The sequence below is a fragment of the Protopterus annectens genome, chromosome 13.part0 (assembly GCF_019279795.1).
Source record: "Protopterus annectens isolate FY-2018-M chromosome 13.part0, PAN1.0, whole genome shotgun sequence".
Taxonomy (NCBI): Eukaryota; Metazoa; Chordata; order Ceratodontiformes; family Protopteridae; genus Protopterus; species Protopterus annectens.
Window position 1 is genome coordinate 587,702,803 of NC_056747.1, and position 24,104 is coordinate 587,726,906.

Consider the following 24,104-nt stretch of genomic DNA (forward strand, 5'->3'; position numbering starts at 1 on the left):
AAGGAACATTTTTACAAGTGGGGGCATCAGAGATTTCTACTTTCAGCATGTTACTTGTTACTTTAATAAAGCTGAATATAAATTATAATTAGAACTGCAGTGCAAGAAGTGGTTTGAGTTGAGTGCTGCTTGTTTTTCTTATACTTGATTTTGACTGGCATTCCATTAATGTATTTAAAAAGTAATTTATTTTTTCATGCCTCACAACCTTTTTTGTTTCCATCTAGATATTAAGCTGTCATGTAGCCAATGCATTGAAATATTTTTATTCTTCTACACTTCATTTTGTCTTGATTGGACTCTCATAATGACGGTTTGGCACCCAGTGCAGTATATTTAGTTTTTGTGGTTTGCTACTACAGGTGTGTGTGTGGTAGAGAATACCTCAAGCTTGAACCCTGTACCTTGTATGCAGGTGTTACAGACCTGAATTCCCTACCCACCACCATTTGTAAAAAAAAATTGCAGATTTTTGCCTCATATTTGATCTGAGCTGTTCCTCATAATATCTGTGGTTTGTAAATGTTGCAATGCTTGATATTTGATGGTGCAGTGGTAGCATTGTTGCCTCACAAGCTGCAGGTTCTCAGGTTTGCTTCTTGGCTGGGGTGCCTTCTTTGTGGGGTCTGTATCTTCTCCCTGTGTTTGTGTGGGTTTGCTTTTGTGTCCTCCCATGTTACAAAGACATGTCTGCATTATGTCTTCCTGGGCCTCTGCTGAAATTTTTTTAGTTCCAAGTCAGACTGTCCTGATTAACAAATGTTAAAATTGACAGGCATTTGAATTTCAGATTTCAGGTTTCTGAAAGTTTAATTCCTTGCATATTTGATGGTGCAGTGGTAGTATTGTTGCCTCACAGCTATAGGTTTTCTGGTTTGATTCTTGGCTGGGGTGCCTTCTGTGTGGAGTCTGCATCTCCTCCCTGTGTTTGTGTGGATTTGCTCTGGTGCCCTGTCATTTTACAAAGACATGTCTGCAGTATTTCTCCCTGGGTCTCTGCTGAAAATTGTTTTTGTTCTGTCAGCAGTAAAATTGACAGGCATTTGAATTTCAGACTTCATGTTCTTCAGAAAATACATAGTAACACAACCGTAACACAACCTTTTATTCTAGCAATTTTCTAAGTTTATAAGATGAATATTTGAAATTTGTCCCTATTTTTGGGACTGTATTCCCCCATTATTGGCTTTGTCCAGGTTTTTTGTGCTAAGGTTGACAGCTATGGCAAGAACTGAATTCACTGAATATGTTTGAGGGCTGTATTCCCTCATTATTGAGTTTGTCCAGGTGTTTTGTACTAAGAGGTTGACAGCTATGGTGAGAACTGAATTCACTAAATGATAGCCATTTAAGTTTCAGTCTTCCTCTTTTACAAAGCAGCTGATTTGGCATAGTGGTATGTTGCTCTGACTGTTTTGCACAGGGACCTTGGCAGTAAAATGTATGGTTCTAGCAACTTTCCAAGATTATACAAGCAATGTTTGTGTCCCTGGTTTTTGGGCTTTTGACCCCCCCCCAATACATTTTGGCTTTTTCCAGTTTTCTTGTGCTGCGAAGTTGAGTATTGAGTAGATTTTACAAGGAGCTGAGAGCTGCAGGGGAACAGAAGTTTAGTGTTGCTTAAGTGAAGTTGGTTTGCCTTGTTAATAGCACAACAGGTTGTGTACTTGCTTTTGATGCAGAAGGCTGTGGGTTCTACTCCCACAAGGGGTGGATGCTGCCATACTGAGAATGTTCTCCTTGGTGAAGATACTAACTATGAGTCCGTTATCAGTTTGCCATCCATTTCCTCTTGCAATATTACTAGCTTATCATTTTTAATGTAATATAGGCAATTTATTCCTGAGGGGCAACAGACACTTTATTTTTCGAAGAAACCATGAAATATAAAGGTGTTTGCTAGCAGCAACCTCTTCATTAGTTACAGATTTCTTTAATGTGGAATTATTTAGATGACTTTTACTTCTTCAGAGATAGTGCATATTTACTGATAATGGACTGTAGAATTGTGCATATTTACTGATAATGGTGGACTGTAGAATTGTGCATATTTACTGATAATGGTGGACTGTAGAATTGTGCATATTTACTGATAATGGTGGACTGTAGAATTGTGCATATTTACTAATAATGGTGGACTGTGGAAGTCTGAGTAGACTTTTATGATAAATGTTCTGAACTGGGCAGTTTTGCCATTATGGGTGCATGCGTTTTGTTTCATTGCTTACTGGAAAAATGTTCAAAACAAATTTAAAACGCCCTCTAACAACTGTAATATATTGTACAAGGAATATAATTTAGTACAATGAGGAAGGTGTATCAAAGAGCACATGTATGTTTCATATGCAAGGGGCCTATGATTTGAAAACAGCCCAAAATTAATCTTTATCTGCCACTAGCAAAATGTATTTTCTTTGAATGTGGGTTTCAATGCTATTTCAATGAATGTGAGTTTCAAGGGCAGAGAAGTTTTAATGCTAAGTTTTCATTGTGAGACTGCATTGCTTTGTTTAGTAGATGACTTAGTGTTTGTGCTGTAAAATACAAAATAAAACTTTCAAATGAAGTCCAACTCATCATAGAAGTAAAGCAGTATGCACATTAGTGTTTATGGTAAATGGAGTGAAATAGCCAAGTAATGGTTCATTGGAATGGCTGCAGAGGCTCCATTCAACCATGATTTTGTCAGGGGGGAAGGGCAGCAAACTCAGACAGGCCCAGCTGAACTATACCTCCCAACTGTCCAGATTTTCAAAGAATGAATAGATTTTTGCTTCTTATTTTTGGTTTGTTCTTCATAAAATTTGTAGTTTTCTGGCAAATCATTTAGAAATTAAGTCACTAAATAATGATACACTGAGTTTCAGACTTCATAACCTTCAGAAAAATGCATGCTAAAGTAAGAACTGTTATTCTATCAACTGTCTCAATTTATACAAGAGCAATTTTTAGTAGTGTTTATATGTTCCCCCAATATATTTGGCCTTGTTCAGATTTACTGCGTTAACAGGTTGAGAGGTACATGCAAATAAATTGCTTTATAGAATTAGGCATAGCCAACCTCTCAACTGTCCCCGATTTTGGCTCAAAATGTTGCTCTTCTCCCTAATAATCCCTCCGCAAAATAGCAATTGTGGAAGAAAACATGGAGGGTTTACAATTAATAAATAACTGTAATAATCAATGTTATAGATTACATGAAATGCATGTAGATTATTTTATTTTGTCAGCTGCTCAAGTATGCAGTACCAATATTAAAGTGTCCCTTCTTTGACAGGTTCCCAGCTGTATTGTGTGGCTATTTTATATTTTGCATCACATTTGGTCCATTTTTCATAAAATTGTGTTTTTTGGCAAATTAGTGACAAATCACTAAAGACTGAAGTTAGAAAATAATGACAGACATTGGAGTTTCAGATTTTATACCCTTCAGGAAAGTCATACTAATGCAAGACCTATTCTATTATCTTTCTAAGTTTATTAGAGCAATATTTAAAAATTGTCCTTATTTTTGGGCCTTTGTCCCACTTCTGTGTATGGCTTTGTCCAGATTTCTTGCTCTGAGGTTGAGAGATATGACAAATGTGTCAGGGCCATCACAGTCAGCCAGAGACATTTCAAATTGTGACATACTTGTTGCACCCCACTCCACCATGTAGTGACTCTGGATGTGTCCAAGCAAGGCAAAGAGTAGTTTTGCAGTGTAAATGTGCAGTGTGTCCCCCCCATCCAAGGTAGACACAAGTACTACAGTGGCTTTTCATCTGTCCTTGATTTTGCAGAATGGTCTGGTTTCTGTCATATTTTTGTACTGTTGATTTATGCTTATTACTCAAAGTGCCTGTTGCTCTGTGTTTAAGTAGCAATGCTTTAATGACCATAAGGTAAGCTTGTCTGAGATCGTAAGATGCAAGTAAGCTTTAATAAGCATACTGTTAAAGAATTGCCAACATTGAAAGCCTTTCTGTTGTTGCCATGCAGAGAATACTTGACTAGATAATGTATAAGCCTTGGGTATTGAAGGACAGGATTCCATTATTTTAAAAAGCTCATTACACTTGTTGGAGACTTCCAGTCATCTCTACAGACTTTACCTGTAAACTAAACAGAATGCCAATCATGTGTGGTCCATAACCTGTACAGTAATCCTTTAAGCAATGTATCTTGAGCTTGTTTCTTGTTTGCTTTTCATTTTTTACTTTCATGTTTTCCCCATGAAACAAGTAGATAGTTGTCAGGCAGCAGGTCTTTTTTGGATAAGAAACATTTTTACAAGTGGGGGCATCACAGAGATTTCTACTTTCAGCATGTTACTTGGTACTTTAATAAAGCTGAATATAAATTATAATTAGAACTGCAGTGCAAGGAGAAGTGGTTTGAGTTGAGTGCTTCTGGTTTTTCTTATACTTGATTTTGACTGGCATTCCAGCAATGTATTTAAAAAGTAATTTATTTTTTCATGCCTCACAACCTTTTGTTTCCATCTAGATATTAAGTAAGCTGTCATGCAGCCAATGCATTGAAATATTTTTATTCTTCTACACTTATTTTTGTCTTGATTGGACTCTCATAATGATGGTTTGCCACCCAGGGCAGCGTATTTACTTAGTTATTTTTTGTGTTTTTTAGCATAGCTCCTCCCCTTTCAAGTTGACCACACCCCTTCCCCTTGACCCCACCCATTCAGCTGTCTCTTGCAGCCCCCCTTTGATTTGAAGTCCCCAGCCGCCACTGCATTTGGCAAAGCGGAATTCCCCATTAATTACAATATTGACAGCACCCCTGTAAGTTCAAACCTAGTGGTGTGAGATCTAGGAACACAAGTTGACAGCAATCTGAACTTTGACCACCAGGTTTCCACAGTGGTAAGGAAAGCCTTCTACACTGCTCCTCTCATAAGTAAAGACATCACATCCAGGTCTAAGGATCTTATAACCCTACTTTACTCGATCCTAATTAGACCATTAATAGAGTACAATGCTCCCTTCTGCATGTATCTCACCAGACACATGCAGCAACTGGAGAGACCACAGAGGCTTCTCACCAAGAAAATACATGGCCTCCAAACCATGACCTATGTGAGTAGAATAAAAGCCCTGTCACAGTACACTGTATCATATAGGCTACTGAGAGGTGACTTGTGCCTGGCCTACAGAGCAGTCTCTGACCCCAACCTGATGGAAATGCTGCACATCCACAAATCAAAAGGCACTAGAGTCACTTGCTGTAGGGATCTCAACCTTGCCAGTGACATTAACAGAACATGCTGGAGGGACAGGTATGTCTCCCAGAGATTGCCACTGCTCTGGAATAAACTTCCAGCTCATGTGAAACATAGCTCCTCAATAACCATATTCAAGCACAACCAAGACAAATAGATGGGTGACCGCAAATTCACCCCAAGGGGTGGCAGCCATGTTCGTTATGGACAGAGGTAGTGGGTGCTGATCTGTAAATACATCCACCTAAGTGTAATTGGTGCAACCTAGGATTAACATGGCTAGGCTTATAAAGGCTCCAGGGCCACTAGCCTAGTATCCTCCTATGAAACTAATGGCAGATGACTTCCTCTCCAGAGCAAAAGATATATACTTCCAGTTTTATTAATTTTCTATCTACAAGGCGAAAAAACATTTATCTTCCATTTAAGTACTTATATTTCCATTCAGTTTGCATTTTTCTGTATAAAGTAATAAAAACACACTATCACCTCCTTGCCCATTTTACTAATGTACCTCATTACCATTGCCTTATTCTCCCTCTCATCAAACCTATAGTCTTTCCCACCATGCCTTGGTTCATGGTCCCCAACAGTCTATCTTTTAATTGTTTTATTTCTGCACACACAAACTCCACTGGTACTGCTTTGAGTCCTCTCATATTCCACCCCTAAACCTTCTTTACATTTTACCCATGATAATAACATTTGCCTACTGCCATCATGCTAACAGCAGTCCTTCACTCTCACGTTCCTGTGCTACTGCCATCCTGATTCCAAAGGCTCACTGTCTGTAAAGCCTTCTGTAAGCAGAAGTTCTAAGCTCATCCCAAACAACTACTCACCTATTTCTAATTACTACTTAGAAGAAGTAGAAGAATGTCATACCCAATCCAGACTCCACTTCCATCTCCTACGCTAAATCATCACATGGCTCTTCACCACTAAACTGTAGTATAATGAATGCAAGTTGTACCATCAACAAATCAGATCAATTGGACACTTTCCTTCCCTGCCATATTCCCAACAGGTTCTAGATTTCTGGGTGAAACAATCAAGTCCTTCCTGCAACCACTTCCTCACAGGCTGTAATGATATAAACAATCCCAGGCCAGGTACCAGGACAAGAGGCAGCACTGTGCTCACATTTAAATCTCTGTTCAAGTAACCATCCATAACTAACCAAAATCATGAGGGTTTCTAATCCTAATTGCCTAATTCTGTCAACAGCAACAGGGAACACAACTTTATATAAACAGAGCCTACCACTATATGCCATCCAACAAAGACATATTTCAGTACATACCTACACAAGTTGTTTGTTTAAACACCATTATTAAATTGCTACTTATGACATGGGCACACACACATTAATATAAAGGAGAGCAAACCATTATCCCATTGTTTCCATTTACACACATTATGTATTGCATATGTTTTCTTTCTTGGGTTAATAGGTGTGTACTAGGCTAATGGCCCTGGAGTCTTTACAAGCCTAGCCCATAGGACTACCTGGCATCATGCCACCTAATCTTAGTTCCCATTGCCTCTGTCGAGTAGAGCCACTACTCACTGGGGTGAATTTTTTAATTTCCCATCCACTCATCAAGATTTCTTTTGAAGAGGGCCGGTGAGGTGCTCTGTTTGACATGTATGGGAAGTCTATTCCATAGCATGGGCAGCCTCTAGGTTATGAATCTATCCCTCCAACATGTTCTGTTGATTATGGTAATGAGGTTGAAGTCTCTGGAGCATGTGGTGCAGAGGGATTGGGATTTTTTTAAATGTAGCATTTCTAATAGAGCTGGGTCAGACATGGCTTTGTAAGTCAAGCAGAGATCACCTCTAAGTAGGCGATATGAGACAGACAATAGTTGCAGTTTTTTTGAGTCTGTCCATATAGGACAGGTGTTTAAGGCCTAGGATCCTCTTTGTGAGGTACTTTTGTAGCCTCTCCAGCAGTTGCAGGTGTCTAGTAATGAGATGTGGCACATAGAAAGACTTTCTGACCACAGTGGCAATGTGGTGGTCAAACAAGAGGTTGCTGTCAACCTGTGTTCCCAGATCTCTTATAACACCTACTGTGTTCAATGGACTACCATCAATGTGGTAATTCATGGGAATCGGGTTTTTCCCCAAAGGGGATGATGACACATTTTTTTGGCATTGAGCTTAAGGCCATGGTTCTGACACCAGTCGTTGGTCTCAGTGAGGCCTTTCTGTAGGATATCAACATCACTTGAGGAGTTAATAATAGCTCCCAACTTGCAATCGTCTGCAAACTTTGTCAGCCAGAGACCCTTTGTGTTGGCCTGGACTTCAGAGAAGTAGATATCAAACAGAAGTGGACCCAGGACCGAACCCTGTGGGACGCCACTCGTGACTGGTCAGCAGTCTAACTTGGAGTCAACTTCTTTCACACTGTGGGTTCTATCTGTGAGTCAGTTTGCAACCCACCTAGTGATATATGGGTCGATGCCTAGCTTAGTGAGTTTTTCTATGATTCCTGAGTGGGAATGGTATCAAAGGCCTTGGACAGATCAAGGTAGTCTGTATGCACCACCTTGCTTTCATCCACAGCTCTGGTGACTGACTCAAAGAAGTCAACCAGGTTGAACAGGCATGATCTACTCTTCACAAAACCAAACTGTATGGGATCTAGAGTTTGGAAATTCCTTGTATTCCTGTTTATTAGGTCCATGATGATGCATTCCATAGCTTTGCATATCAGAATCATCAGGCTAATGGGTTGATAGTTCCCAGGGTCTGTAGTCGCTCCTCCTTTGTGGAGAGGGATGACTGTGGCAGTGTGCCATTTGGTAGGTACAAAGCCTGAGGTGAGGCTGTGATTGAACAGGCACACAGGTGAGGTGCCAGTTCACTCTTGTTCATGGAGAACACAGCCATGGATATTGCCAGATCCCATAGAAGCTGTATTCTTGGCCTTGGACTGTACTGTTTTAACCTGTGCAGCAGTAATACTGGGTGCCAGGCAATCTAATGATATATAGTGATTTGTCCTTTTGGGGGAGTGAGAGGGGTAAAGCTGGCACTGAATCTGTCGGCCAGTATATTGGCAATATCTGTTGGCTCAGTATAGGAGGTGCCATTGTGCAGTAGCTCAGAGAAAATCTGAGTATTGGCGTGGAGATTCTTGACATAACTATAGAAGGCCTTGTAGTTGTCTTTAATATCTGCTGCAATTCTGTTTTCATAGCTAGCTTTAAAGGATTTGATGAGGGATCTCAACTTTTTGTTGAAGTTGATAAGGGAGTTTTTCCAGTCTTGGGACTTCACCTTATTCCGCATCAGTTTCCTCCTTCTGTTGTAGAGTTTGGTTATGGCAGGGGACCACCAGATTGGCTTCCTTTTCTTGGAGGAGAGCATCTTGGTTCTATTGGGCATGGCGAGATCCATGCATTTGTGTACATTTTCATACAGTGCATTGGTGTATGATTCAGTGGTCATGCAACTATTCTCCATGTCCATGGGTGCAGTGAATTTAGCCACCTCTGTTTTAAGGACCCCAAAGTTAGGTTTAGAAAAGTTTTTCATGGTGGTTACCTTTGCTGAGGTGGGGGGAAGGAGGGATGTGGATTTCCAAGGTGATTAGTTTGTGGTCGGATCTAACCAGGGAGGAGGTGACTGTTGGTATAGAACAACGGTTGCCCATGTTAGTAATGACCAGGTCAAGGATGTTGCTGCCTCTAGAGAGGTAAGAAGAGCTGCTCCAGGGTATTTGAATTAATGAATTCCAGGAAACGTTGGGCAAGTGTATTAGTACATGAGTAGTTTTCCTATTTAATGGAGGGGGTAGTTGAAGTCACCCAGTATGAGAGTGTTAGGTTGGACCCTAATATTCTCCAGGGTGCTTAGGAACATGGAGTGTGAATCTTGGGATATAGTTGGGGACCTATAGCAGACTATGATCTGAATCGCTGTCTTAACCAATGTTAGTTGCACCTGAAGTATCTCTGATGAATTATGTTGGGCTACCAGTCTGGAGGTGTATGCATCCTTTATGAATATGGAAACACCACCACCTTTGGAGCTTTGGTCCAAGTTCTTGGGCCGGAAGGTGTGGAATAAGTTATGGCCTGAAAGTGCAGGGGTTCTTTCTGCTGCTTTGAACCAGGTCTCTGTTACAGCACAAATGTTGATGTTCTCCATTTTAAGGAGTGCTTTGAGCAAGTGCATTTTGAGATTTAGACTTCTAGCATTGAGCAGCATGACCCTCAGATTGCATTTGTTTGTAGTTGTTACGGTGGTAATTTGGTCTTTGGAACACTGCCTAAAAAAGGCACTATAGGGGCGGCAAGAGCCTTGGCCAGTATCTGGAAACCCAGGGGTGTCAGATGCAGGCCATGTCTGGCAAAGCATTGAGGTATGTTAGTCATGTCATCCCAGGCAGACAGATACTGGATCCTGTTAGAATGACACCAGAAACTTAGCCAGTTATTGAAATCAATAATTTTCTGTTTGTACATTCTGGATGATGGTAGGATACTGCTCAGGGCTAGGATCACACCTGCCTGGGCTACATAATCCAAGATCTCCTCCATGTGTCTTTTCATGTAGTCCAGGGAGGTATGTCTTAGGTCATTCACACCCATATGTACAGTGACAGAGTCATATTTGTAACCATTGTTGAGGGACCTGAGTGCATGCATTATGTGGTGAATCCTGGCACCTGACAGGCAGCTGACTGTTACTTTCTCCTTATTCAGCCTAGTAAGTGGGACATCACTGTGCCTTACTATCGAGTCACATATGGCTAGTGTGTTGGACATGCTGTTTTGTCTTAGGGGCTTTGGTTGAGTGGCACACTGTTTAGGAGAGTTATGTGTCTCATGATTAATGTGTTGTGGTGGTCAGGTGTGTTTCTGCCTTGGATGTCTCTGCTGTTTGGGTAGATTTTTATTGAGAGCCCCCACAAAGGTGGGTGTGTGGTTGGTGTTTTTATAACAACTGTCTTTCAGTTCAGTATTACAATTGTTCAGTCTCTGCCTTCCGTTAAACCTTGGCCCTCCTCCTGAACATTACTCTGCATGTATTGTTCTCACAAATTCCATTTATTTCCATGTGATGTGCTCCTCCCTGTTTCTAAATACCCTCTTTCATGTTTCATCTCTTTTACCATATTTAGTACTACAAATACAGTAGAATTAGATTTTGATTTATTTTTTTCTTTTTGGCAGCCAACAGAATTAAACTTAATAAGCCCTTACTGTGTCTAGACAATTCAGATCCTGTGTCCCAGCTCAGAATAAGCATTTCCTTAGTTACAGCCATTTGTTCCCTCAGTATTTCTGACAGTGTACTCTGTAGGGAAGTTTTAAAGTCTGCCAGCTCACTACACTCTCAAAAACATGTTCCCAGTTACCTCATTCTTTATAATAACACCTTCAACATTTGCTGTCGACCCAAGGAAAAATTCTTTGAAATCTGCTCAGGGTTTAAAATGCCTATAAAAACACTTGACAAGCACAAATCCTAAACCTTCTTGACTTTTTACATCCTTGGGAGTCATTAATATGTCCTCACATTGTTCTCATGCAAATTGCTTTTTTAGTCTCTCTTCTCAATCTTTTCTAACCTCTTCTGATTGATTCTAATACTCACCATGCAGTATTTTATATGCACTACTAATTATCCTAGTCATCATGCAGTATTTTATATGCAGTACTAATTATCCCATATGAAAAAAGACAAACCTATAATTCCCTAGTTAACTTCAACAAAAATCTCTTCAAACCTCTCAACACTTCTGTAAATGAACTGAAGGTAGACCTTGGTTTTATTCTGCTCCTTAAAAGCCAACAAGACACAACTTTAATTAGGACCAACATAGCCTACTAGGTTTTTCACATCAACAATGTATCCCACTCCATTTTATCCATTATCTCCCCTTTCATTGTGACCAGTCCCACTATGTTGTCTGTCAAAACCTCTAGATTTAAGTTGATCTCTGTGATAAGTGGAATAAAGTTGCTAGAGTGATTGAATATATTGTGAATATGTAATATAGATATTGTCATTTTAAAATGTATATATCCCATAATACACTGCAGTGCTAGAGGTGGTTGATGTGCAGTGCTAGAGGTGGTTGATGTGAGATGCCTGAAGTGTTAACATCATTTTATGTCATTCAGAATCATGTCATGTCATTCAGAATAAAAGTAATTTGTTTGACTAAACTGATGATGCAACCTGACATTTCTAAGACTACTAATAAACATTAGAGGGTAGGCATACTGTCAGAAGAATGATCTTTTTCTTGAAAAAAGACCAAAAAGACATCATCCCAATCCAAAAGCCTCACCAAATCACCCAGAGATGAATAGTTTACAGATAAATAAATGCTTTATCTTAAAAAAATAATTTACCGTATTTTAACCATCCAGCGCAGAAACTCTGAATTTATTTGATAATGATGAAACAAAGGTACTTAGAGTCATTGTTTTCCTTCTCAGAATCCTGTGGGTGGCCTGTCTGCATGCAAGAGGTTCACACAATTTCATGTGATGACCAAATTAGATGACAAAACATATGACATGCAGGTAACTCCCCTGTTGTATTGTATGAATTGTGAAGTAGAGGCCATGTGCAGTTCATTTTCATTGCAGAGAGCCATAGTGTTATGCACAGGTTACTGATTAGCAAACTCCATGAACATTTTGTGCCAGAAAGAAGTATAATACACAAAAGGACAATCTTCCAGTGATTTGCACTAGTGAAGCATAATTGTGTTGAAGTTTTTGTGAGATGAATGTATGAACAAGTTGATAACTGAGATTTTAATGGAACAAGATGAACAATAAGCAGTAGAATTGTGATTGGACTGGTTGATGTAGAAGTGTTTCAAAAGTTACAGCTTGATGTTAATGCAACTTTGGACAAAAGCAATACAAACCACCAAACATTGAATTAGTTAAAAGGCAAGATGCTAATTTAAGCATGTCAAATGATGTGTATGAGTTAAAACACAAAGTTAATGCCAAGTTTAAAAAGACGCATACTTCTGGTCAAACTAAATAAATGAATGAAATATAGTGAGTGTACGACAGGCATGAGATGTGACTGTTACCATAATGCATCGGAGCAATGCGCTGCATGTAGGAAGAAGCTGTAAGAGACGTAAAAGACTAGGCCATTTTGCTGCCATCTGTAAAGCAAAGCTTATTAAATAAATTGTTTCTGAAAATAAAACATAAAGTTTTTTTTGGGCTCAGTCACTTCTGTGTCTGATGTTGAAGTAGATTGGCAAATTAAGATTTCAGTTTGTGAAAATGAAGTGAGTTTCAAGATTAATAAAGTGGTTGATGTGTGATATCAAGTTAACATATGCAAATTTCTTAAAACATTAGCAGTTTCATAAAACAAAAGATGAAATTTGTAGCCCTGCACCCAAACTAAAATGCATTGGTAGTGTTCTAGCCATGTCTGAGTGGGTGAGTACGGTTTTGAGTTTTGACTATATGTGCTGGATGATCTGTACATAAATAATCTGTTCAGCTGCACTGTGGCAGGTGAAATGAGCTTAATTGCCAGAATAAATCCATCAATAAGACATATTTGATGGTCTTCTTCATTGAGAACTAATAAAAGCTAAGCAAAAACTGAGCACTGCTCTATACGCTGTTACATCCAGGAGAGTTCCATTTCCTATGCTTTCCAAAGTAGAGGCAGAACTTAACCAAATGCAAAACCTTTACATTATTTTAAGTGTAACTAAAACAACTGTATTTTTATACACTAGATGCTTCCAGTAGGCTTTGGCAAATACCCCAAAATAGAGAAAACCAAAGACTGATGAGCTTCATTACTCCCATGTGAAGTCTTTGTTTTAAATATCTGCTCTATGGTATAACCTCAGTACCTGAAGTGCTTTGGTGCAAAACTACTGATTTATGGGCTAGATTGTGTTGTTAACATGGGTGAAATCCTACTTTTTGGTACAAATAAATAAGCACACAATTCAAGGTTAGAGACAGTGCTACAAGCTATTCAAAATCCTGATTTTAAGTTAAACCAAGACAAATATTACTCAATTACTTCAGGCACAGCATAAAGGTTGTAGAATCGAAATAGATGTAAGCAAGGTCAGATCAATAGCTAAATTGCAAAACCTATTCTGTATGACTGAACTAAGGCAGTCCCTAGTTATGATTAACTACTTGGACAAGTTTGCACCCAGTCTCTCAAGTGTGCTTTGTCCTTTAAGAGATGTGCTAAGGAAAGGCATGCTCTCTTCATTGTGATATACCCAACTCCAAACAAAGTAAAACAAAATATAACATCTCTGTTATCAATCTTTGATGTCACTACTATATCCAAGGAGTTCCAGTGGATAAACAACTGCTGTGTCCTGTTGCCTTTTGCTCTCATATGCTAAGAAATGCTGGACAGAGATATTTGCAAAACTAACTAACTAACTAACTAATTAACTAACTAACTAACTAACTAACTAACTAACTAACTAACTAACTAACTAACTAACTAACTAAATATATGCATACATACATACAAACAGCACCTTGCAAATTTGTGGGTATGTGAGAGGCTCTCCTGAGACCTATTAGGACTCATGAGTTTCTAGCTTGATATAATGGCCCCATAGCACCCAGGGATAAAGTCCTAACTTTGACTCAGATGCAGTGGTGGCTGGTGACTTCAAATCAAAGGGGGGCTGCAGGAGACAGCTGAATGGGTGGGACCAATGGGAAGGGGTGTGGCCAACTAGAAAGGGGTGGGCTATGCTCAAAACCACAAAAACTGGGACTTTAATTAAATACGTTGCCCTGGGTGCCAAACCATCTTTATGAGAGTCCAGTCAAGACAAAATGAAGTGCAGAAGAAAAAAATATATATTTCAATGCATTGGCTACATGACAGCTTACTTAATATCTAGATGGAAACAAAAAGGTTGTGAGGCATAAAAAATTACTTTTTAAATACATTACTGGAATGCCAGTCAAAATCAAGTATAAAGAAACAAGCAGCACTCATCTCAAACCACTTCTCCTTGCACTGCAGTTCTAATTATAATTTATATTCAGCTTTATAAAAGCACCAAGTAACATGCTGAAAGTAGCAATTTCTGTCAGATGACCCATGTAACTGGAGAGGACCAAGAAGAGAAGGATGGAGTGAGAGCCCATTGACATCTTGCTTATCCTAGGTGGGAGGGAAGCAGCCTGATTTACTGCAGTTACAGAATAAGGAAAGTGACAAGCCCCATCCTCTAAGCAGTATACTACTTTGTTAGGAGATTCTCTGAGAGCAAGCTCGCATGAACTTTCTGAAGTCAGCTACAGAGGAGCTCCCTCCTTAGCTATTCACAAAGTCCCCTTTCTTTATTAACACCCTTTTATCTTTTGCAGCTTTCTACTCACCTTCCAGCAATACCCTTTGGTTCATAGGAATTATGGCGAGGTATGTTAGTTTGGACATTACTATCTGCCTCTGTCTATCAGAGACATGGGGGCCAGACTTGTGGTGAACTTTCAATTTAAGGCCAAAAAACAGATAGCCAGCAACAAGGGGCTGTGGAATGAAATTTTATTAAATAATGACTTCAAAAACAGACCGGTTTCGGCTTAAATATAACATAGCCTTCATCAGTGTGATGTTCTAAAATACAAATGAAGTCAAATATACCTTATGATTAATTGAAAGTAAATGGTGATTGGATAGCTCATAAATATTAATATGACATTTCATAAATATTTATGTTTATAGGTTCATTTAATCCAGGATAAAAAAATATTTCATCCCGGTATTGATTACATTCCTCTATAAGTTTGCTAACCTTGAGTGTGTCCTGATCAGTGATCCTAATATAGTAGCTGGACAATGCCTCCACAAATTTAGTGGAACATTCTTGCTGTATAGATGTCCAATCATTAATCAGCATATCGTCAGGCTCTGCTACTAGAGGTTCAATTTTCACCCTTAGGCCCCTTGGAGTTATACCTTTTATTAAATAGGCCTTTAGTAATAGTAGTATTGTATTTGACATTAAGTTTTTTGCCAACTGTAACTCTGATTGGGTTGTCTACATGGCCTGTTGCAGCTGTCATGCTTTCTGTGTCGGTCAAACATCCAGACCCTTTAGACTAAGGGTCTCGGAACACTTGAGTGACATTAAATGTAAAAGAACCAGTAATGCACTTTACAAACACACACTTAAACACAATACAGCCAAATTTCATTTTTTGATCATTGACAAATTATTGGTGATCGTTCCCATAAATCTGGTTGGCATAACAAATTAAATGTTAAAGAAAAAAAATGGATTGTTAAACTGGGCAGTCTTTTTTATCCTGGATTAAATGAACATCTATAAACATAAATATTTATGAAATGTCATATTAATATTTATGAGCTATCCAATCACCATTTACTTTCAATTAATCATAAGGTATATTTGACTTCATTTGTATTTTAGAACATCACACTGATGAAGGCTATGTTATATTTAAGCCAAAACCGTTCTGTTTTTGAAGTCATTATTTAATAAAATTTCATTCCACAGCCCCTTGTTGCTGGCTATCTGTTTTTTGGCTCTATATTAATTTGCTGTGCAACTCTCTCCGTGCAGGGGAATTGTTTCTGGTTGAACTTTCAATTTCCCATCCATCGGTCATGGTTTCCCATCCATTGATCATTCTCATCCTTTTCTACCCTATTCTCTGTGGCACCCAATGCCTATATCTGTACTCTCTCTCTATTTTATGTCTGAAAAATTATAATTTAATATTTACTCTTTATCAGACTCTTTTGTGTATATGTTCCTTGTTAGGTTCATCAAAACGTTTGGTTACTTTCGATATTACTCATAGTAAATATTGTAGTTGTATTATCATAACTGCTGCTTAGGTATACTGATCTTTTTCATCATTTATATAATGTGTTTACCCTTTCAAAGGTGCTGTCTGCAGTTTTCCACTTAATTTATGAACATTGTTCTTTGCTTTGTTCTTAGTACTGAGATTGTACTTCCAGTATGAATCTGAAAGTGGTCCACTGCAGTCAGTGCTCTAACAGTGATTAAAAATTTCAGCTAACTAGCTAATTACCTATTAACTAACTGAATGAATGAAATTGTATATATAATTTATATATATCTATACATATTTATCTATATCTGCATACATATATATATATATATATATATATATATATATATATATATATATATAAGGCGTGTATGTGTGTGTATATATATATATATATATATATATATATATATATATATATAGATTCATTCAGAAGACTGAAAGCCCACATTCTCAAATCCCATAAGACTAAAACCCAAATCCTGAAAACTCAAAAGACTGAAAACACACAGGATACAAACACTGAGTATATTCCAGTACAAGGATACAGAGAAACAAAGACAAGACAAACCATATTACTTTCCGCCAAGTATGAGCAGGGGGGCAAGCCCACCTGCACACCCCCTGCTACTTTAATATATCAACTCCGAGATTGCACTTCACTACACTAACATGTGTTATGTTGTAGTATAGCAAGTTAGAAGGGAACATTACTAAGGTTACAACAGGCAGTCATGAAACACATAATGGTATGTTTGCCATTTTGTTCTGCGGAGTGCGATCTCACATACACATTACAGCAACAAAACACACTGACACACACCACAGCCCCTACTCAAAACCCTTAATACACACACACTTACCTGAATCCAAAACCACAGCGAAACCTCAGAAGTGCAAAATTCAAAACCTCCGGTATTCAAGGTTTTGAATTTCGCATGTCTGAGCTTTCGCTCTTCTCAGGATTCTACTTTATGGGCTCGAAATGCTGAATTTTGATATTTCAGTTTTTTGAGTTTCTAAAGTGAATCCATATATATATATATATATATATATATATATATATATAATATATATATCAACATGAGAATTAAAGTAAAGGGAATTATTAACCCATGTTCTAATGTCTCTAACTACATTCACATTTTGAAGTAGGATGTTGTCTATGTTATACGCCAGGGTGAGTTTTTTTTTTATTGAACATGACAATAATGCATTTGCTTTTAATATAAGACCATTATTGATACTTCAGGTATTAACAATTGTAAACTCATTATGGGGGGCATGAAATCAGACTGAAATTTTAGAATGACATCCATTTTGCTGTCATCTGCAAACTTGGTTAACCATAGAGGTTGATTTATGATCTGGAGATTTGAAAAATAGGTACCAAATAACAGAGGGTCAAATTCTGAGCCCTGGGGAACACTATTGGTCACCTTCATCCTCTTTGAGGCAGACTCTGCTATCCACACTGTGTGAGGTTCTATCTCTTATCCAATTTGCTATCTATATTACTACATCTAGATCTATTTGAATTGTGTTTAGCTTGTTGATTGTACTAGCATGAGGTATCAAATGCTTTGGCCAGGTCAAGGTATATTGTGTGTACAGCATGACCTCTAACAACCTCATAAGAGGTTACCACATTCATTAGACAGGATCTACTCTTGACAAATCCAAATTTCTGCATGTCTAGCCTGATAAGATTTTTTTATATCATAGCTAAACAGGTCAGTTATGATATATTCCATGGCTTTTGCAAAGGAGACTTGCCAAATTATAATTTCTGGGGTCAGTGATGGGGCCACCTTTGTGAAGTGGTATCAGTACTGTTGTGTGCTAGACCTCACTGACAAAGCCAGTGACTAGGCTCAGGTTGCAAAGTATACAGAGTGGCTCCAGCAATGCCTGTTTAGTATTATTTATTAAGCAGCCAGGTATATTGTTAGGCTCATGGATGATGTATTTCTTGTCTTGGGAAGCACCTTAAGTAGATGTCCTTTAGTATGATGTGGGGGTGTGAGATCTTCATGGTTGAGTGGGCTTTTGAGAGTTGCCTCTAAAGTGAAGTTTGCGCTGAACTTGTTTGCCAGGAAGTGGGCAATGTCCACTGGATCAGAGCAGGTGATGCCATTTTGATTAAGTTCTGAGCAATGCTGTGTGATATTCCACAATTCTCTAAAGCTGCTGAAGAAGAATTTCAAATGATCTTTGGCTTCTGATGCCAGACTAACTTCATTGTCAGCCTTTGTTTTCCAAAGCATTATTTTTTATTTATTTATTTATATATCTATATATATATCTATATATATATATATATATATATATATATATATATATATATATATATATATATCCCGATATTAACTCTCATTTGAGTGTCTTTTCGTCTATTATTTATATATGTTTCTGCACCCTGGAATGGTTTACTGTTAAACTTTCCATTATGTTTAGATCTAGTTGGATCTATCAGATTTTTTTTTGTGAGTACATATTATTTCTATGTCACTACTTGCTGTATTAATGTCTTAGGTTCATAGGTTCATACTAGGCTATCTGCCCGAGGGCATTTACAAGCCTAGCCATAGTTTTGTGGCTTACGCCACCCCTTAGTTTGGAGAAACTATGCCCATTATTTAGCTGTGCCTCTGTCGAGCAGTGACACTGAGGTAACCCCTGGGGTGTATCTGCGATCTCCCATCCATTGGTCAAGATTCCTCTTGAGTTATACTGCTGTATGTGAATTTTGAGCCCTCATCATAGAATTTGAAAAAAATAGTATTTTGAAGTCCTGATATCTGTGATGCTGACATCTACTTGTTTTGATATTTTAAAGGTGCAGTCTACCAGTTTGTGATCATACTTAACCTGGGGGGGGGGGGGGGGATTGGAGGAAGCTACCAGGGGAAATGCTACATATAGATGCTATATCTGTAAAAACAAGATCCAGGATATTTTGTCTTTTATTGGGTACTTTGACAATTTGATCCCAGGGAGTTTTTGTTTGTTAAATCTAGGATCTTTTGGGCATATTCTGTATTTGGGATATAGGTGCCCCAGTTTATTTAAAAGGTAGTTAAGAGTCTGCCAGAATAGTGGTGTTTAAGTTCTGTGAATATATTTAAGAACTTAATGTCATTTTCAGGGGACTTAGATAATATCCTGCAACTGACTGTGAGCTGATAATTGGTCCTATTTATTGTGATTTTTATTTGAATGAGTTCTGTTTGTAATTATCTAGGAATTTGCCTAGAGGTGATATAGTCTCTAACAAATATAGAGATTCCACCACAAGTCTAAAGGTGTGATAGACACTAAACCCTGGTATGGAGGAAGTACTATCTAAACATTTAAAACAAGTTACAGTGATTACACACACTCACATACATGGGTCCCTAAAATTATCCATGGTATGATCCCAATTATTCTCATTAGGGGTAATATATAACTAATGAGCATGGGATGGGTAAGGCCAATCTAACACCAAATGGGATAGGTTAATTCAAGAATCAAAATAGAAATAGGCTAGGCTTAAAATAGCCCTCAAGGTCAGCTAGCCTAGTAGTTACCTATGAACCTACGAACACATGGATGCACTCCATATGCATTAGGGCCTCAAGGATGGGCATTTTGTTATTGAGACTCATGACATTGAACTAGCAGCCTTAATGCGATCTTGTATTTGATTTATTTCTTTGGTTAAGATGGAAGGTCCATTAGCTAGAGTCTGACAGAAAAGGCACTACTGGGGCAGCAAAGGCCTTCAGTAATGTTCCGAAACCTTGGGATGAGAGGTGCAAACTGTCCTTAGCCAAGCAAGTAGGGCTGTCAAGCATTGCACTTAAAAGTGATAAATACTGGAACCCTTGGAAAAACACCAGTTATTTAGCCAAGTGTTGAAGTCAGTTATCATTATTTTTGTACTTCCTTATCACTCTCTGAGAAGGAAGGATTCTACTGAAGTCCACATTCTTACCCGTATATGTGGCACACATGGAGAGTTGTAATATATCCCTCTGCATGTACCTCAGGGTTTCACACACCAAGTCATTTACCCCCACATGGACCATTGCCACATTATAATCATATTTGTTAGGTGTAAGTGCCTTGGTAAACAACACTAAGGAAAATGCAGTCAGGGAAAGCAGCAGGTTCAGATTAGGTGACAGCGGATATGATTGAGATGTTTGGTGAGTTAGGGGAGAGATTGCTCCTATGAGTATTCACCGCAGTATGGTGAAAAAGACATATCCCAGATGACTGGAGGATACACATTCTAGTGCCACTGTACAAAAACAAAATTAATATTCACAACTATTGACTGTATAGAGACATCAAACTCCTGTTATACTGCTTCAAATATCTGGAGATGGTGGTGGTAAATGAATACGGAGATTAGTATAAAGTAAGATGGGAGATGAGCAGTTCAGATTCAGATCAGGATGCAGCACAACTGACCAGCTGTTTGCAGTGAGATAGGCAATGGAAAAAAAGCTAGCGATGACAAAAGGGTCCAACTGGGCATTCCTAGAGTTGGATAAAGTATATGACACTGTCCCAACAAAGCTGATTTGGGCAGTCCTGTGATGGTTTGAAGTCACAGAAACATTGGTAGGATTTGGGCATCCTAAGTACAGAAATCCCATGGCACAAGTGTGAACAACATTTGATTCACAGATGGGTTCCCAGTGAGGATAGACATTCATCGGGGTTCAGATCTGAGCCAATTGCTGTAAATACCAGTAATGGACTGCATTAGCAAACAGGTTGGAAGAGTACAGATCAACAAATCTCCTGTTTGCATATGATATGGCGTTACAAACAGACTTAGAACTTGAGCTTCAGCAAATGGTATGGAAAGGGAATGCAAGAATGAAGGCACATGAAACTGACTGCACAAAAGACAAATGTCATTGCGCAAATGGTGGAAATCAGAAAGTGCTAAAAATTGACTTAAAAGGGAAAATAGTGTAGCAGGTTAACAGCTTCAAGTATCTGGCAGGGGTAGCTGAGGAGAAGGGAAGTATGAATGAGGAGGTCAAAGCTAGAATCAGAGAAATTGCATTCAACTAGCAAAGTGAGTTAGGGGTAATGTATAACTTAAGGCTGCCAAGGAAGATGAAAAGTAAAATATGCTAAACAACGGTGTCACCAATACTAATGTATGGTAGGAACAGGAACTTGGGCAGTGAAGGCAGAACAATTGAAGAAGATAGAGGTAGTACTACAGCATAGAAAGTATTTGCTGTGTAAAACAGCATGCATATCTTTCTGTCTGAGGCTGTGTGCTGTGTTATCACTGCTCCACTCATGACCAGATGCTATTCTTAGTTGTATGAAGATGTTTGGTATGGTGTGGACTCATTCTGGCTATCCCTTTAAGGACATAGATAATATTTTCAGGAACTTTACATTTATGGATATTGTTGTAACGGTAATGTTATTTTATGGTAGTATTCACCCAATTATATAATATTATGGTTCTTTTAATGTGTTGGGTATTTCACAGGTGGGTAAGCTTGAGCGTCTTCAAAGGAAATTTACTAAACACATATTTGGATGTGAATCCTTACGATATGCAATGCAACTTGAATATGTATCAGTTTATTTAATAACTTATAGATTGTTAAGGGCTGATTGTTAAGGGCTGATTTAGTTTTGGTGTATAAGTATACACGATTGAAGTATATTCTGCAATGTTGGGAACTGGTTTAATTAACCATAGTTTAAGTCTAGGAATAATAAATTATTAATTCACCTACCTAATGTTAATTCAAAATTGAAGTCTTCATGTCTCCTCTTTAGGGCTGGTAGATTAAGGAACACTCTACCTACAGATATTGTGTGTGTAAATCATTTACTAATATTCAAGTTTTTATTAGATCTGTGGTTTAAAAATCTGTTATATGCAACAGGTTCTGAATTAAACCAATCCCATAATTGGCCTTCATAGGCCCCATGCTTAAAATACAATTCATTGAATCATTGAAGTGCCTGAGATAGGTGGTAGGATGCATACTGTGGGACAGATGAAGGAATGATGGCATTAGATCAGAAGCCAAAATTGCTCCATTTGCAGGGAAGGTCAATGAAGACATATTACAGTAATTTTTGTACATGTGCAGGAAAAGAAGATTTGGGAGGGATGGGAAGAAATGAAGATGTCCATCAAAGAGACAAGTTGGATGAGAGAAGGCCTGAGATAGTCAAGCATGACTCTTAAAGAAGGTACAAGAGTTGTGTTGAATTGGAGATGTGGCCACAGTTGAAGCAACAGCTCAACCTCATCTGGAAAATGAGAAGGAGGGGCCTAATGATGATTAGGGCCTTAAGGGGCCTGAAGATGTTGGAGATACTTGCACTTGGAAAAAAAAAAACATCACCACCCTCCTTTTGTCCAGCCTTGTGAGAGTTGAATTGGTCTGTCTGACTATGGCTTCACCAATCACTAAAATGTTCTTCTTAGTAGAGTGGCTGGGTCTACTGAATTTGAGATGGTGACACTCTGGTGACACTCTGTTTTAGTTGTGCCAATAGGTGATAGTGTTTGGTTTTTACTTATACTTAGTTATAATGAGTCTGGGAGGCATTGGCAATAACTTTTTAACAGCCTCAACATAAGACAGCTTAATGTAGGTTTGTATGGAGCATTGTGCAAGTTACACTGTCCAAAGACTGTTTTTTGCAAGAGTGAGACCATTAGTTTGTTTAAGTACTTGAAACTCTTACAAATAGAGGACATTGGGCAAAATAAAAGTTCATTATCTGTGGACATGAGGCAGTTGCTACACTGCCTGAGGTTATCAAGTACAATGAAGTGGGCAACAAAGTAAAGACAAGAGAGCTGACCTTCCAGACCCCAGAGGTTTAGGGAATGTTAAGAATATTTAATAAGTTTGCTAGGGAGCAGATAATATATTATTTAATTCATGTTTATTTGCTAGAAGAGCAGTGCTTTGCTGCTTCTGATAACATATAGTTTCTCCTAGCTGCTAGCAGTAGTAACAATTGTCTGTGAGCTGCTTTTAGGGCTGTTACCAAATGCTTTGTGGGCTCAGATATGCAGCATAATGCATTGTGCAGCTTCTAATTGAGAGTTATACTGAAGACATTTATGTTAGGAAAATTTGAAACTGAAATTGCCTGCTTCTATTGAACACACGCTTGTGTGGCACTGTGTAGAGATTTTTTCAATGCAGTAAAACAATTCATAAAAAATGAAAGAACCAATGGAAAAACAGCTAGGACTTTAGCTAATAATGCTAACTTCCGAAAACCAGCAGAAAATTATCCCCAGCCACTGAGTAAGCACTACTAACTTCTAGAGAGTTCACACAGTTAACCAAACTGCCTGCAATTGTTTTTTTTTCTGCAAAGTATAAATAAAAGCAGACAAAAACAGTGAATTAAGCTCCAGGGAACACGCAGCAGTAATATAAATAGGCAACTACAGATCTGCTTTTGAGCAAGAACAGTTAAAAACAGTAGGACTAGGAAAAAGATACCCTATTTGTTTAGAAATCAGTATGTAACAATAAGTACATGGATAAAAGTACTTTACTGCTCTTTGTATGTAAAATAAAATCAAAGCACCACTTTTAACTACTTCTCCACACCTACCCATAAGTGAAGCTTTCTGAAGCCTTTAGATAAAGATGGCATTTACTTCTGACCAAGAGTAGTGGTTTAGTACCAAAACAAATAACTTTTTATATTCATTTTGTGGCATTGTACCTACCAACATCAGGTGCATGGTGAGTGGTTGGTCTGTTTATTCCTTCTCTGGGGTAAGAGTCATTTCATCTCTCAGGATGCTTCCCACTGGGCAGATGTTGGGGATGCTTTTTGCTAACCCCTGACCCCTGTGGTGACTCAGAGGTGCAGCTGGCAGTATTACACATGCCTAGTTTTGGTTACAATGTATACTGCTTGATGGGAACACCCCTTGCCGTGCCTGAGTCACTGTTGGCATTCTTCCATTTGTGATAGTGACACCCAGTCTCTGACAGGTGTCTATGCAGTAGTGACCTAGCCACTTCCTT